Consider the following 18,420-nt stretch of genomic DNA (forward strand, 5'->3'; position numbering starts at 1 on the left):
TTAAAGGCAGGACATTGTCTGAATATCAAGTATTTTTAGAATGATAATTATGAAGTCCCATGTATATTACTATAGCCAGCCACACAGAGTCCCCTTCAGTTTTTAAGAATGATGAGTAATTTGAAATGTGTGTTCATAAGAATGAAGGGATTCTTAAAGTAAGTCTTATAGATATTCCACAAAGGGCATTTCTGGATCTAAAAGGAGAAGTGACTCAGGACACAGGAGTACATTTACTTAGGAGTAGGTGAAATGTGTTCTAATTTCAGCAGTACCACTAAGCAGTGCAGATGGGGATGGAGATGGCCAGCAGATGGTGCCAAGGCAAGAATAGCAGATGCTGTTGAGTGAGAGCTGAGCAGATGGTACAATGGCACAGGCCACGCCAGCCTCCACAGCAAGGAGTATAATAAGTTCACAGTAGAAGATTCTGGAACAGCTGTCCTGAAGCTAGTACAATATGAGGTCATTAATTTCAATGATCATTTGTTAGTGTGCACTGGTGTTCAGTGTTAGTCAAAGTCAACCAATAACTGTTGAGAGAGCAGGAAGGTATCTTGTGAAAATAGTCAATTATTTTACATTTTCTGCTATCTGGGATAGTAAGATACTATTCAATACGTATACACTAATGGGTAGAAGAGAATATAAGGAAGCCTCATGTCTACACCATGTATTAGCATTGATATAGTCATGCTTTACCAAAATATATAGTATCTTAATCCTTCTTGCCCAGTTTTTGTTATGGTGTGTTAAAGGTCAGATACATCACAATACTATTAAATGTTTTCTAAGAATTATAAATTAACTTTATTCCCTAAATCCTTAATTCAGAAATATGTTATTAACAATTGTTTTTATGGATCCACAACACTAGAGTACCCACCTAATGATAATTAATGGAAATTTTAGAATATATCCATATGAATGCTTTCAAATAAAAGAATTTGTTTTGTTTTGTTTTGTTTTGCTTTGTTTTGTTTTTTTTTTCTATTGTGTATGAAAAGTCAGATGGCTTTATCTATACCAGGGTCTAGGTTCTGGCAAGCTTTGCTACTTCTCAGTGGCTTCTATCTTCTTTACCTCTCTCTAGAGACCTGAAAGTTAAATTCTATAAATAAATCTTAAATGATCTCTGATAGCAATCCTATTTTTACGTGGCTGTCCTTGGAAAGTGGAAATCCATAGGTCTATAATGGAGAGGGTCCTTATAAAGAAGCGAGTTCAGTGGGCCAAGAGTTAAGTAAGCATGGCAATTAAGGAAATACTATGGTATAACTAAATAAGAACATGGTGGGATGAACTTGAAAAATAAGGCATTTTATATGCAATGTATGTTAAACTTATGGTTGCCGAAAAATTAAGGAAGAATGTGTTTATTTTAGCTCACAGTTCAATTGTAGTCCTTTATGGAGGTAAAGTTTAGGTAGCAGGAGCTTGATGCAGTTAGTCACATCACATCAACAAGCAGGAGTCAGAGGGATGGATACAAGCTAGTGCTCATCTATCTTTTCTCATGATATACAGTCCACTATATCCTGCCCAGGAAATTGTTCCCTTTTAGTAGTCAGGTCTCTATACCTGATTAAGACATTTCTCCATAGGCATGACTAGAGGCCCATCTCCCACACAGTTAGAATCTAGTGATCCTGTCAACTTGACAGTTAACATTAACCATCACATCTACCCAGTATTTCTGTGGGAATGAGAATTACATATAACTTAGGAAGGTAAGTTTTTATTTTTAAAATGTTTTATAACATTCCCTTTATTAAATTTTTATACCCACAGGCCTTTTCCTTTCTGTGGTCTCCATGGACCACATCAGGTTGGATATTTTCAGCATGATGATTGACATATGGAATTAGAATATCTCTTTGTTTGAGATAGAGTCTTACTATGTAGCCTATTTGGCCTAGAACTCATTATGCAGAAGAGGTTAGCCTTGATTTTGTGGTGAACCTCTTACCTTGGAGTTAAAAACTCAAAGACTGTAAGTATGTGGCATTACCTTCATTTGATTGATTGATTGATTGATTGATTGATTGATTGATTGACTTTGAGAAGGTTAAGCAGATTCCATGACAGACTTCAAATTGGCAATTAAGGAGACTAGGCCTTAGTCTCAATTTTCAAGAACTGGACAATTCCAGGCAACTTCTCAGTCACCTGGCCTGAAGCAAGGGCAATGGGTAAGCAGAAGTTTCCAGACTTCCTCAGTAATATTTTCCAGACATCCCCAGAAAGATTCCAGCTACAACCCTGGTAATTAAATGTCCATAGAGATGGAATCAACAGATTAACACAGAAGTCACCTATCCTGAAATTTCCTAATGTGCTTTATTTAAATCAGGCCTGCAAGATCACTTGGGTATCTCTCTATTCTGATGTTGGTAGATTCCAGCATGCTGGACTTCTGCAGAATAAAACACTCTGTGTTCACATACTAACTGAGTCCATGGTATCATTCTTTGGCAAATCATGGCCCCTTACTGTGACCGCCCACAGCCACAGGAACCGGGTCCCTCCTGAAAGGCAGACTGAGGCTATAAAGAGAATAGACAGGCGAGAAAGAAATGAGGCCAAGATAAATTCTGATCAAAGCCCAATGTTTACAAAGAGTCTGTGCTTGCTCATGTCTCGCAGATCCACTCTTGATGCCTGTTGCCAGCCTGTAAGCAATTAGGCTGACAGCACTAGTTTGCAGTAAGGTGTCAATCACCAGGTTGCCAGCTGTCTCAGGAATTTCTCAGGAAGGCAGACTCAACCTCTCAGCAGGTAGCAGCATCTTGGAGAAGAGCAGTGGCAGGTGATAGAACAATAAAACCATCTAGGTGTGAAGGCTCCACAGTGGCAGCACGGTCTGAATCAGCCTCCTCAGGGCTGGGGGAGGCTACACCTTAAGATTTTAGTATGCCAGATCCTGTTGAACTTGCATAATATACTGAGTATTTTTGTTTTAGAATGTCTACAAGGTACTTTTAGGAGAGAAAGATTACAAGAACCAGGATCTGTGCCATGGACTGGACTCAGTGGGTCCCTCAATCTGCAGGAAACCAGGATTTTGGTAACCAGGAGAGGAAGAAGTTGGCGCAGATGACAAACAGACACGGACGCAGAGAGAGTGCTGTATCTGAATGTAATTTCTCAAAGCGAGCATTAGCACGCCTTCAATCCCAGCACTTGGGAGGCAGAGGCAGGTGGATTTCTGAGTTTGAGGCCAGCCTGGTCTACAAAGTGAGTTCCAGGACAGCTAGGGCTTTACAAAGAAACCCTGTCTCGAAAAACAAAAACAAAAACAAAACAAAACAAAAAACAAACAAACAAACAAAACAGAAGAAAATAGGGAAGTTAGATGACACATCAGTCAAGGTACATTGAGGTTACCAAATGCTTAATGACACTTACACAAAACAGAGGAATGCATACATAAAGACTGACAGGAACTAGGCAATAAAACAACTAAGACAAAGTCAGCTCTATCTAAGGTCAGCTATACTCTTAGAAGTCAGGTGTGAGTTCTTTACACTCCTGGGGCAAGGGCTTTCACACCCATGCCAAAGTTCTAATTAGGGAGTTCCGCTCTAGCTAACCTTCTCATGAATAATGCAATACACTAGTTCTTCTTTAAACCACAGCCAAGTCTACTTCCTAAATGATTGTAAATTCCTGTATATGGGAGTTATTCAGCTTTTATTCTAAGTGATTGTATGGAGGACTTTCTACTAATAAGTAATGTAGTCTGCCATACATAACTATAATACGAATTCTAAACTTACTTTGCTAAGTTTGCCCTGAGATTTCTAACTCTATGTAGTAGATAGCAATGCCTGATTTCTTTCACTATCTCTCTTAACAATACTAGAGGCAATTCTGAATGTTACTGAATAAGTAATATTCTTACTGAATTCCAAGCCCAGGGTTGGCTCAAGGACTACCTAGGACATTGGTGAAGGCCAGGAAGCAAAGTTCAATTTTCTTTAGGTATTTGGCAAGTCATTGCTTGGAGGCACCTATAATAAAACAACACTGAAAGAAAGCACACAGATCCATTCACTGACTAATGCAAGGACAAGTTTGGAGCATTCGTTTTACAGGATGCCATGGTTCCAGGAGACTAAATTTCCATGAACTTTTCACCTCGGGACTGTGTCCAAGCTTTTGGGCCTGTCAAGTAGTCACCACTGGAGTGGGTGGGGCAGGGCTGCAGAATATAGCTTAAAAACACTGTGTTCTGAACACGACAGAGTCATTGTACATAAGTACAGCTGTGACCATCCATACACGACCTGTAAAAAGTCAGATTAGCCAAGATCCTAGCATAGATTGTGAATGTTAGGTGTGAAATGTGGAAGAGTCTGTTTTCTTCAGGAATGTAGAACCTGTTTGGATTTTCCATGCTCCAGAAGACAGCTGCACACCCCTGTGTATACAGACAGTGAAATGTGCACCTGGTGTGTTTATAAAAAGCACATTTGAAGATGGGAGGGACAAGTGGTGGGATGATAGTGGAGGACTTGGAGGGGAGGCAATGCAGTGAATTTGATCAAATTGCAATATGTGCAAGTATGAAATTCTAAAACAAGAAAAGAAATTCACCCCATAAAGCTCATTAAGTTTATATAAAACTATTTTGATTTTTAGTTTATTTTAGTTTATTTTTATTTTAACTCTTGTTCATTTGAGGTGTGAGACTCGCAACATAAATAAGGGTTATATATACTAGGCAAGGGCACAACCACTGAGGCTATTTGTCTTGAGACAAGATTTTCATCTTTGGCCCAGTATTGCCTTGAATGCACTAGTCTGTCTATCCTTCCGGGTGTTAGATTATGAGCTTATAGCAGCATATCCTGCTTCAATTTTGCCTTAAATCAAATGTTTTAAGAACTAAAAATTCATGGCTTTCTAATTTTTTGTATGGCATTTTATTAACTCTTGAAGTTACTTACATCTATAGCATAGCTGTGTAGTAGAATCACAGTAGAGATGGTTCTTGATTTGCCATGGTTTGACTATGCGTTTTTCAGCTTTAGCAGAATAGATTTGTACTTCTAGTTTTAAATTTTGATGTTTACCTGAGCTATCAGTATACAAGCCCATGATACTCTCTTTGGATTCTGGTTCCTGCAGTGAACAATGCTTCTAGTCAGCCATGCTACCATGAGGATAAGCACATGATATGTGGCATACACTGTTCTGCTGAGGGAGGTACCTCAGTAGATTGGCTGTATTCATTTCTGACTTATTCTTAAGTGTGTATGATTTGAGTCTGGTGAGCACCTTCACAGACTTCCATGTACCTTTATTTGAAATAAAGGATTGGGCCAGGGACTAATGGATAGCGGTAAAAATAGAGATATTCGTTAAGAAAATGCTTCCAATGGTTGATGGTTGCCAGAGAGCTGTGGAAAGTTAGCTCAAAGGATTTGAGCTACCAAATTCCTCAAGGAGTCATTTATATCTTCTCTCTTATTGAAGATCCAGGTCTTTTTTATCTAGAATGCTTTGTTCGTTACATGTAGTCCTGGTAGAAAAGGTACCCCCAAATCTTTTTGTCAATTGAATTCTTCCAGATATCAATCTTGAGTTTCTCTCTCCACCCTACTTGGCTACACATTATAACTTTCCAATTTTAAGAACTATGACCTTGCTGTAAGTGTGAGAGCCTCTGATTAATGGAAATGTGTTGCACAGCTTTACTTTGTTCTATCTTCACAAGTAGATGCTGCCCATTTGATTTAGGTCATGGTTCAACTATTTAAACCACCATCTGAAACTGCATCATACTGTTCCCTGAAAGGGCAATGATTAGACATTAAAGGAGTTCCTTTGTCTGTGTGTATTTAGGGCGTTGATTGTGTGTACAGTTGGAATTTCAAACCTAACCTTTCCACCTCTCCAGATGAAAGATACTCTCAACAAAGACAGCATAGCTGGCTGAACAAGTCCTGGCTCTCTTTTCCTACCATTACCCTCTAAACAATCCAGTTTAACAATGGTTTGCATATCATTTGTATTGTATCAGACTATAGAATAATGTTTTGAATTGAAATATTTATCTAGGAACTAGAGAAATGGCCCCACCATTTAGAACATTTGCATCACTTGCTGAGGACCCTAGTTCTGTTCCCAGCACTCATGCCTAGTGGCTCACAACCACCTCTAACTCCAGTTTCAAGAGATTCACCCTCTAGGACTTCCACAGGTACCCACATTCATATGCATATGAATGACAAATAAATAGAAAAATTTATAGACACATGTTTAGGAGCTGGAGATATGATTTAGAGTTTAAGGGCACTTACTGCTCTTATAGGGGACCTAACTTTGGCTCCTAGGAGCCATGCTTCTTTGCAAGAGTATCATTCTAGCATACATTTCAGGTGTCTCATAACCAATTGTAACTCCTGTTGTAGCCAATCTGATTTCCTCTTTTGGCATCATTGGCACCCAAATGCATGTGCAGATGTACATACATGGACATGTACACATAGAAAACAATAAAATAGTGAACAAATGTGAAACAATATCCATGGAATAATTCTAAACGTCCAGTCAAAGGTATATATAATTATGGAGGATTTTTGTTGGTGTGAATAAGTCCATCCAATTCTTAAGAATCTTTATGCTGTCTGATTCAATTCTTCAGTCAGCTTCAGTTTCCAAAGGGTGTACAACTTTCTAAATAGTACTCATTTTCAGACTTTTAAAGAAAGCAAGCAGACATTTGCACACTCATATTTTATCAGCAAACTGTACATTATTTTGCCTTCTTATAGGCAAACATAAATGTAAGATATATAGAGATTTGACACTCCTGACTTAAAACAAATGAACAACTGAATTGACTAGTTCAGAGAGTTAACCTTTCTGCCTGTTTTTTTAAACACCAGTATTCTGATTAGGGGTGAGAGTAGCTTTTATACATGGGTTAAAAAAATGCCAAGAAGTGGGAGTGGGTGGGTAGGGGAGCGGGGGTGGGGGAAAGGGTATAGCGGACTTTCAGGATAGCATTTGAAATGTAAATGAAGCAAATGCATAATAAAAATTGGAAAAAAACTGTAGAGAATTAGAGAGCAATAGGGAACTGTGGGAATAGACAGGGTGGTGAAAAATGGGAGGCTGTGGAGGGTGGGGAGCTCTTGTTAGCATGCATTGTCTATACATGTGAAATTTTTGTAGAAACAATTAACAACAAAACAAAACAAACAAACAAACAACAACAACAACAAAACAATGAAAAAAGAGCCAGATTTAAAGTTCACTTTACTAAGTCATAGTTGACAAAACAGAACCTGAATCTCCTTTGTTATGCAAGGTTAAATGAAGCACAATGAGGTAATCACAGTTGGCTTATAATAGTAATTATAACTTTTTCTATAACACACAGTCATGCATAATAATTTGTTCCCTTGTCTTTTTTTAAATCCGAGATTTTATTGTCAGATGATTTGAACAGAATACTATGAATTTATGAACAGAATTTTACAACACTACTTAGTTAATATGGGTGTATATTCCTGAAAATTTTCTTTTTCCAATACCTTATGCCTATACATAATAATCATAACTAAGGAAATAATTGATTTCTATTCTACAAATTCCTGTAGGAACAAATGATATTTTTTTCTGGCAGAATTCATGAATACTTGAAAATATGCCAAAAATTAATCACAAGAAAGTGCTGTTTGTCAGGATGCTTAGCCCCAAAATGGGTTATTGTCAGTGTTGAGCAGATGTGAGGTGATGACATTGCAGCAGGTCATATTCCCAACTAGAATTGGCAACAAGGCATGTTAACCTTGACTCAGGCTAGAAAACCCCTCTACAATCTCTAGTCCTCATTAACACATAAGCAAGCAAGTCTTCAATTCCCCACTTATGCTAATTAGCTGATTTTAATAATAAATATACAGAAGTGTTGTCTAGTACAAATGTTCAAGCATAACCTGCATTTCGATAGCTTTATAGTCAAAAAGAATCTCACTCCAAGCAGCCTGTGATTTTTGTTAATGGCTCCCCTACAAAGATCTAGGCAATTATTCTAGCTAGTTAAACTACAAGTTGTTAGATTTGTTTCAGCTTATAGACCTACTTTTGGGGAGACTGATTATTTTAAGAAATATAATTCTAAAATTTATGTTTTTTAGACTATGGTATTATTCTGGCAATTAGGAATGAGCTTGGTTTAGCATTTGAAAACATCCTCTTTTAATTTACACAGTAATTCAAATAACACTGGACAGCCAAAAAAAAAAAAGCAAACAAACAAAAACCAAAATTAAAAAAAGTAAATGGCCACAAAACCATTCAGTTGCTGAAGCTTCCAATAGATTCCAGAGGCAGTTTGGTTTACAAAAGCCATGTTCACAGCTGACTGGTGCTCCCTGGCTTTTGGGGCAAAAGCAATGTAGGTTGGTTGGGGCTCTCTCTCCATTATTTGGCCATTTCCTTTAAAGGTAACCTACATGTATGTATCTAATTTAGGAAGCTCCTCCTGTATTAGGATTTCATAATACTCCTCCATTGTCACCTAGTTTTAGTTTTCTTGCCTTATGTTCCCTCACTCATACTACTCTTCCTTCCAACTCTCTACTCTATTCTCCCATTCCAGCCCTCCTTCCATACTTATTTCCCTTTCCTAGAGTGATCTCACTGCCACCCCAGTCTCTTACTGTATACTTAATCTCAGTGGTTCTATGGTTTGCAGCTTGACTATCATTTACCGAGCAGCTAATACCCACATAAAAGTGAATGAGTACTGTAGTTATCTTTCTGTGATACCTCATTCAGGATGATTTTATCTAGTTCTGTCAGTTTCCCTGTGAGTCTCACAATTTCATATTTTATAATGAATGATCAATATTTACTATGGAGAAGTATCACATTTTCTTTACCCATGCTTCTGTTAAGCAATGTCTAGATTGTTTCCAATGTCTTGCTATTAGGAATAAAACTGAAATGAAAATGGTTGAACAAGTGTCCTTCAGTAGAGTGAATGTTCTTTTTAAAAAAACTTTTTAAAAGGTTTATTTATTATTGTATCTAAGTACACTGTAGCTGTCTTCTGACACACCAAAAGAGGGTGTCAAATCTCATTATGGATGGTTGTGAGCCACCCTGTGGCTGCTGCTGGGATTTGAACTTAGGACCTTTGGAAGAGCAGTCAGTGCTCTTAACCCCTGATCCATCTCATTCATGAGTGGCATAGCTGGGTCATGAGGTAGACTGATCTCCAGACTTCTGAGTTATGGGCACACTGACTTCCATAATGGCTGTAAATGTTTAAAGTCCTACAAGCAATGAAAAACAAACAAACAAACAAAAAACCAACACTGTTTCCCTTACTCTACATCCTCACCAGCATAGGCTGTCATTTGTATTTTCTTTTTATCTTGTCCATTCTGACAAATGTAGGAAATATGAGATTAAATCTCAAAGTTAATAAAGTAAATGAGCTCTTTAATTCTCTTTGTGGGGCTTTGGTATCAGAGTAACTGTGCCCTCATCAAAATATTGGTCATTGTTTCTTCTTATAATATCTTGTCAAATAATTTGGGGAGTATTGGCAATAACTCCTCTTTGAAATTCTGGTAGAATTCTGGTCATTTACACTTTTTGATTGGTAGACTTTTAATTATGATTTTGTTTTACCAGGGAAGACAGGTCTATTTAAATTACTTATCTGACATACTGCATTTAACATTGGTAAGTGGTGTATGTTAATACAATTATTCATTTTTTTTAGATCTCCTAATTTGGTATAATATAGGCATTCAAGATATGTCCTTATCATTCCTTGGATTTCCTTGCTTTCATTTGTGATGTTCCCCCTTTTTATCTCTAAATTTGTTAATTTGCAACTTCTCTCCTTACCTTTTAGTTAATTTGCATGTGTTTTGCCAATTTTATTGATTTTCTCATAGAGGCAATTCTTTTTTTAAAATATTTTTTATTATTACGTATTTTCCTCAATTACATTTAGAATGCTATCCCAAAAGTCCCCCATACCACCCCCCACTTCCCTACCCACCCATTCCCATTTTTTGGCCCTGGCATTCCCCTGTACTGGGGCATATAAAGTTTGCGTGTCCAATGGGCCTCCCTTTCCAGTGATGGCCAACTAGGCCATCTTTTGATACATATGCAGCTAGAGTCAAGAGCTCCGGGGTACTGGCTAGTTCATAATGTTGTTGCACCTACAGGGTTGCAGTTCTCTTTAGCTCCTTGGATACTTTCTCTAGCTCCTCCATTGGGGGCCCTGTGCTCCGTCCAATAGCTGACTGTGAGCATCTACTTATGTGTTTGCTAGGCCCCGGCCTAGTCTCACAAGAGACAGCTATATCAGGGTCCTTTCAGCAAAATCTTGCTAGTGTATGCAATGGTGTCATCGTTTGAAGGCTAATTATGGGATGGATGTCCCATTGAGTTCTTTGTAATTTTGTTTGTTTGTTTCCAATGTATTGATTTTAGACCAGAGCTTGATTGTTTCTTGCCATCAACTCCTTTGGGTATGATCTTTTTTTGTAGTCTGGAACTTTAAGGTGCTGTTAAGTTACTAGTATCAGATTTCTTCAAATTTTTAGGTAGACACTTAGTGCTATAAACTTGACTTTTAGGACAACCTTCATTGTGTCACATATGGTTGCTATGTCACTATTTATTTTCATTCAATTCTTTCGTAATTTCTGTTTTTGATCAATTTTTTTTTATTAAGTAGTGAGTTGTTCAGGTCCCATGACTTTGTAAGCTTTCTGTTGTTTCTGTAGTTGATAGCCAGTTTTATTCTATAGTAGTCATATAGGATGCAGGGTGTTATTCCAATTTCTTGTATTTGTTGAGACTTGCTTTGGGTGAAACTAGTCAGTTTTGTAGAAAGTGCCAGGAGATGCTGGTAAGGTATGCTTTTATCTTGATGAACTATCTCTTGATGAGAGAGTGGGGTACTTAGGTCTCAAACTATTAGTATGTGAAGATCAATACATGATATAAGCTATAGTAGTGTATGAGCTTTGGTTTGATTATTTCGTGATGATGTGAATTTCATTTCTAGTCTACTCTTTTTGGTCTTCTGTATGCTTTTTCTACCTTGATAGACATGTTCTACTTTATGTTAAGAAAATTTTCTTCTGTGATTTTCTTGAAAAACATTTTCTCTGCCAGCTTCCTGGGTTTATTCTCCTTCCTCTAATTCTTATAATCCTCTGATTTTATCTTTTTATATTTTCTGAGATTTCCTGGATATTTGTGACAGGACACTTTTATATTTAATACTTCTTTGATCAAGGTAACTATTTATTCTATGGTACACTCAATGCCTGAGATTTTCTCTTCCATCTCTTTTATTCTGTTGGTCAAGCTTGCCTCTGAGGTTCCTGTTTGATTTCCTAAAATATTTATTTCCAGATTCCTATGAGTTTTGATTTTCTTTGTTGATTCTGTTCCTATTTTTCAGTTCTTGAACTGTTTTTTTCTTTCTTGTTTTTAATCAATTTCCTTCCATTGTTTCCTTGTATTTTCATGGATTGCCTTAAAGGATTTATTCATCCTCTTCAAAAAAAATTCTATCATATTCATAAAGGATATTTTAAGGTACTTATCTTGTGCTTTAACAATGTTATATTTCACATGAACTACTGGAGTAGGATTGCTTGGATTTAGTAGAGAATTATTGCCCTGGCGGTTATTGTGCTTTTTCTGCTGAAGTTTTAGCATTTGTGTTTGTGAAGATTATATATCTTGGTTTTGTTGGTGGTTGTTCTGTTTCTTTATTTTTTATTTTATTTCAGTTGCTCTTTCGTTTTTAGGAGGGTGTGATGTCTGTGTGTTGCCTGGAAGGAAATTCTTCTGGGATCATGGGAGGTGTGGTCCTTGAAGGTTACAAATTCAGTGTGGTTCTAGTAATATGGATGGACTTCAGGGAAGATGTTATATTTCTTTGTAATTGTGCCTCCATAACATTAGTCTATGATTCACACCTACTTCAAATTCATGATAGCAGATAGTCGGAATTCAGAAACTTGAATTTAATGGTATGCTATGCTGATTTTTAAATGCTCTTAAAATGCATTTCTTATATTACATTGCTTTTAGGTCAATAGATAATCAGATATATTTGAACTGGTTCTCACCTGAGATATGTGAGATAATAAGAAAAGCAAACACAGATCCAACATGGAGAGGCAAGTGTGAAGAGAAAACAGTCAGCCAGCCAAGAAATTTGTTTCCAAAATATGGTGCTATAAGAAACACTGATTTCATGGAAGGATACCAATAAGAGACTATTTCTGAGAGAAGAGAAATAAAAGAGCCATGTAAATGAGAATTCAAATGAAGATTGAATAATCTTAAAAAAATAAAGCAACACTCCAAAAGTAAACAGAAGGCTACGAAATGAAATCAGTTGGATATGTATCAAGGACTGTTGCATGTAGACAAAAGCACAATATTAATCTCAGAAACAAACAAACAAGAAGTTACCCAAGTGTATACCCTTCACTTTGAGGAGTCTTAGTTCCTTCGGGATTGAAGACTTGATACTGATTCTGTTGTGTAAGAACTTGGAATATTGTCCAACAAGCAAGCTCATATTTATCTCTCCATCAAAAAAGCCTGAGACTCCTGGCAGAGAAGAAAGCAAAGTATAAAGAAGAGGCATCCAAGTTCACTCCATCAATGTGAATCCTTTTTGATTCAAAGTTAGCATCCCTTAACCTGGCAATGCTTTGTAGAAACTAATATTTTATCAGCTGCCTAAGAAGGAACAAAGCTTGGAGGAAAGTGAACTATTGTGTCTTGAACATTTACTCAAACAGATAATCTTGCTGTCTACTTGATTCTCCGATTTCTAAAATATCTATAATCACATATTCAAAGTGGGAATGGGTCTGTTTGAGAAAGGTTCTGCAGGTGCATTGAATCACCTGTAGCATCTTCTACACTGTTGCTCCTCTACTGAGGAAACACATCCATGGAGGTTTGACCTATTCAATACCACTAGGATACTGTTTTTACATTAACCAATATAAACAATATATTATATTTCAGATGAAGAGTTATAGAACCTTTGCTAAATCGCTTTGTGAATTCATGATCATACTTAATGCTAAAACAGATCAAAATGGAGATGCAGCCCATTTAGGCCCTCAGGGTCTGGACTGTATGGAGTGCTAAACATGATCAGTGAGCCAAGAAGCTGTCATCACCACAATAGCTGGTGCCAAGAGAGTCCTGAGCAGACTGCTCACTGCTGGCATGCCTCTCTGCCTGACAGTGATGCTGATGGTAGGGACACGCTGCTGCTGTTCTGGTCCTTGTCAGAACAAGAAATCAAAAGCAGTTCTACAAATAGCCATTTCAGTAACTTCTAGGAACCAAATACAAAACATTACTGTTTTGTGTTAGGGAGAGGGACATCGGAGGCAGGCTGACATCTGTGCTATGAATGGTACATGCCATGCTTTGTCTTGAACAATTATAGCCTTCTCTAGGCAAGCGTGATAACTGGAGGTTGAGAAGAGATATCAAATTCTTTATAATCCCTTCTAAATTGTATTTTTAGTTCTACCAATGTGTTATTTCTGTAACTACACAGACAAATATATGGTCAGGTAGCTTTAGCATTTATAAGAGTCTTTCGCTCATAAGCATTAAAGAAAAATCAAGTGAAGAAAAACAAAAACACAGTCAAATCTGACACTTATATGAGAATTAATATTATGTCAAAGTAGTTATATGATAATACATTCAATTACAAAATTAACACTTTCTAATGTTTAGTTTTAATTTTAAGTATTTTATCTGGTACTAAATGGGCAGATTTTTCCAGTGTAAAGTACATTTGTTCATCTCTGTATGCATGCCAACAAAACCTTTTAGATGGAAAGGAAATCATGATATTGAATAAAAAATACCAAAATATATAACATCAATGCATTTTATATGCTGCTGTAATACCTGTGAGACCCCAAACATAGCAGAATGAAAAGAACAGGATTGTCAATGTGAAGAGTGCATAGATGTATGCATGTTCTGAAGTCCAGACTCCTGATAGGCATACTGACAGGAGCCACAAGCAATGAGTGCAACCCACTCACGGTGCCATATATTTTCAACGACTGAAAGGGGCCTTGAAGACATTTAAGAATTACCAAAATAGAGCTGGGCACTGGTGGTACATGCCTTTAATCCTACCACCTGGAAGGTAGAGGCTGGAGAATTTCTGAGTTTCAGGCCAGCATGGTCTACAGAGTGAGTTCCAGGACATCCAGGTCTATACAGAGAATAGCCTGTATTTTGTCCCTGTCTCACAAAAAACGAGAGAGAGAGAGAGAGAGAGAGAGAGAGAGAGAGAGAGAGAGAGAGAGAGAGAGAGAGAGAGAGAGAGAGAGAATGACAAATAAGAAAAGATTTGAAAGCAATATTTGTAACTCTCTGACATTCCATGACTTTAAGCACCTACAAAAAGTGATTTGGGGAAAACTGGGTGTTGTTGTAAAGGTATTTTGAAGAGTACAAAGCAAGTTTGTTGTTTTCTTTTTATTTTCATAATAACTTTTCATAATAACTTCATGTGTTCTAAATTCCACCTTGATTAACAGATGATTTTTAAATATTTATTTTTTTCATTTTTTTAGATTTTTTAATAGATATTTTCTTTATTTACATTTCAAATGTTATCCTGAAAGTACCCTATGCCCTTCCCCACCTTACTCCCCAACCTACTTACTTCTGCTTCCTGGCCCTGGCATTTCCCTGTACTGGGGCATATAATCTTCACAAGAGCAAGGGCCTCTCCTTCCAATGATGGCTGAGGAGGCCATCTACCGCTACATATGCACCTAGAGGCACGAGCTCTGGGGGTACTGGTAAGTTCATATTGTTGTTCCTCCTATAGGGTTGCAGACCTCTTTAGCTCCTTGGGTACTTTCTCTAGCTCTTCCTTTGGGGGCCCTGTGCTCCATCCAATAGATGACTCTGAGCATACACTTCTGTATTTGGCAAGCACTGGCATAGCCTCAAAAGAGACAGCTATATCAAGGTCCTGTCAGCAAACACTTGCTGGCATATGCAATAGTGTCTGGGTTTGGTGGCTGTTTAAGGGATGGATCCCCACATGGTATAAATCTAAACTTTGTCTCTGTAACTCCTTCCATGTGTATTTTGTTCTACATTCTAAGGAGAAATGAAGTATCTACACTTTGATCTTCCTTCTTCTTGAGTTTCATGGCAATGGCTTGTGCTGTAAGATCGAGAATTGAGAAATGGGACCTCATAAAATTACAAAGCTTCTGTAAGGCAAAAGACACTGTCAATAAGACAAAAAGGCCACCAACAGATTGGGAAAGGATCTTTACCAATCCTAAATCTGATAGGGGACTAATATCCAATATATACAAAGAACTCTAGAACCTGAACTCCAGAAAATCAAATAACCCTATTTTTAAAAAATGGGGAACAGAACTAAACAAAGAATTCTCAACTGAGGAATACAAAATGGCTGAGAAGCACCTGAAAAAATGTTCAACATCCTTAATCATCAGCGAAATGCAAATCAAAACAACCCTGAGATTCTATCTCACACCGGCCAGAATGGCTAAGGTCAAAAATCCTGAGTATATACCCAGAAGATGTTCCAACTTGTAATAAGGACACATACTCCATTATGTTCATAGCAGCCTTATTTATAATAGCCAGCAGCTGGAAAGAACCCAGATGTCCTGCAACAGAGGAATGGATACAGAGAATGTGGTACATTTACACAATGGAGTACTACTCAGATATTAAAAACAATAAATTTATGAAATTCTTAGGCAAATGGGTGGATTTGGAGGATATCATCCTGAATGAGGTAGCCCAATCACAAAAGAACTCACATGATATGCACTCACTGATAAGCAGATATTTATTTTATTTTTAATGATTTGTGGATGGCAATGGGTGTGTTCACCTATGTAGAGCTACCATCGGAGGAGGAGGTCAGAAGTGTCTGTCACTTTGTCCTTTAACTAGACTAACATGTGATTGTGACCACACATCAATCTCTCCAGATCCATTATAAAGAGATTTTTTTATATAAACATGGTATGTGTGAAAAATTACTTCACTGTTGGTATGATTTAATATGTCAAAGCACACACACTTTACTTATAATACATTGTCCTGGTTGCTGTTTATCTAAAATTCAACTGAATCCATATCTGATAAATTATTTAAGGAAAATTGGACAAAGAATATTCTTGTGATTCATTGATATTTTTAAATATGTTTTAGACAGTACTTATTCTTGAATGTTTTATCCACTTTCTTTTTTTTCTTTTAATTTGCTCCATGAAGTCTTTAATAAAACATATTTTAATTCTGTATTTTCTGTGTGTGGTGTTTGGCTTGCATGTATATCTGCATCAGGTTTTCTCCTGGTACCTGAAGAGACCTGAAGAGGGTATTGTATCTCCTGAAACCGTAGCCACTATCATTTGTGAGTGATGCTATGGATACTGCGAATTAACCTGATTTCTCTGGAAGAGCAGACACAGCCTCTAGCCACTGAGAAATCACTTTATCCCCATTGCCCCATCAATTCTTCAATTGTTGCATTTGCTGGTTAATTCTTTCCTTGTGGTGTGATTTATCATTTATAAAATGTGTTATGCTTATGAAGTAGACTATAGCACTTCTATAACAACATATAATACATTTTAGTCATATTGCCTTCCTCCGTCACTCCCCACGTGCTGCTCCACCTTACATTTCTAGGGTAGTGCCATTCAGTGTCATATGTGCCTGGGTTTATTGTTGTTCTTGTTATTGCCCTATTGTTATTGTAGTTCTACATTTCCTCATGTAGAGAAAATTGGTCATTAGGGACTAGCTTTTTGCATTTACTTCATGACATCTATCTAGAAGCACCTTTATCTGAAAACAACATAATTTCACTGTGTTTTTGTGTTTAAGATAAATTCTATAATGGTTGTTTCATTTTTTGCTTGTTTGCTTTTTGCTTTTTCAAGGCAGGGTCTTATTTGTAGCCTTAGCTGTCATGGAAATTGCTGTGTGAACCAGACTGTCCTCAAACACAGTGATCTTATTGCCTCTGCCTCTTAAGTACTGGGATTAAAGGCATACACTACCAGCTCCCAGCTTTAATGATTGGTTCTGAATTACACATATTCCATCCTACTGTGCAGACTCAAATGTCTGGATTTTATGGTTGAATTCTTCCATAAGGGGAGAACACACTTGATATAGCTAAAAATAATCAAGAAGTAGGAAACGGGGTGTTAGGAATATTAAAACATAGAAGCCTTAAGGGTAGTTTTTACCTGTTTAGGTCTTCTTGACTATATAATAAAATTATCATCAATACACATCATCAGTATATGCTCTTAAAGTAGCAATATTTATTACTTATAAACAATATCCAAATTACTACTTAAAGAACAGGTGAGCAATTTAAGATGAAGAAATATACAAAAGTGTATTCAGGAGGGGTGTTGAATTTAGAGATGACCTGAGATGCACTGCAGTCATATAGAACAAGGTCTTGAGTGTGGCTGTACTGTTATACAAAGCAGCAGTTCCAAAGGAAGTCATCAATGTCTGGTGATATGTTTCATCTATTTTGTGACTATTCATGGAGAAATATTACCAATTTTCTATTCACCCTATATAAGGATCCAGTGGCAAATACAAGGAATTTTTTTTATCCACATTTAAATGAATTTGTAAGTTTATTGCTATTAATTACAATGGCATAATTTAGATGTTGCTTACAGAAACAGCTATGACTCTAAATCATATGCATCATTAAAACGCCCACCTTGATATGGGTGATTATTCATGAAAGCTCCATTCCTGTTTCTCTCTAAACAACTTGCCTAAGCACCCATTAATTATTACTGCTCATATAATCCAAGAAAGGGGCTTTGGGACTCTCAAAACTTTCATAAGTCCCCTGAACCTTGTAAGATTTATTTACTTCCTGAATCTTAAAAGTTTCCTCTCTCCATCAGGAGAAATGTTGGAAGAAATCCCTGCACAATATAGCCCAACTGAATAGTTCAGATATTATTTCTTCACCCATTTAAAAAATGTGATTTAACAAATCATCTTTTGGCTTTTCTGTCTTTCTCCTTTTTGTTTGTTTAGTTTTTGTCATCACAAAATATTAATGGGAAATCACAAAAGAAATACATAGATTAGTTTATCCTCCTAAACTTGAGATCCTGTCTAAAATACCAATAGTGAAAAGGTTATCAGCTTTGATCATGTATGGTGTGAATAATCCTTAAATACTTTATGTTTTACCTTCTTATGCAATAGTTTAATGCTCAGATTGCTAAAATTCACAGACTAACGTATAACATAAACAAAAAAAGAAAAATGATTTAATAAAGCTTTTAACATTTTATATTTATA

This window comes from Mus musculus, chromosome 1 (assembly GCF_000001635.26).
Source record: "Mus musculus strain C57BL/6J chromosome 1, GRCm38.p6 C57BL/6J".
NCBI lineage: Eukaryota > Metazoa > Chordata > Mammalia > Rodentia > Muridae > Mus > Mus musculus.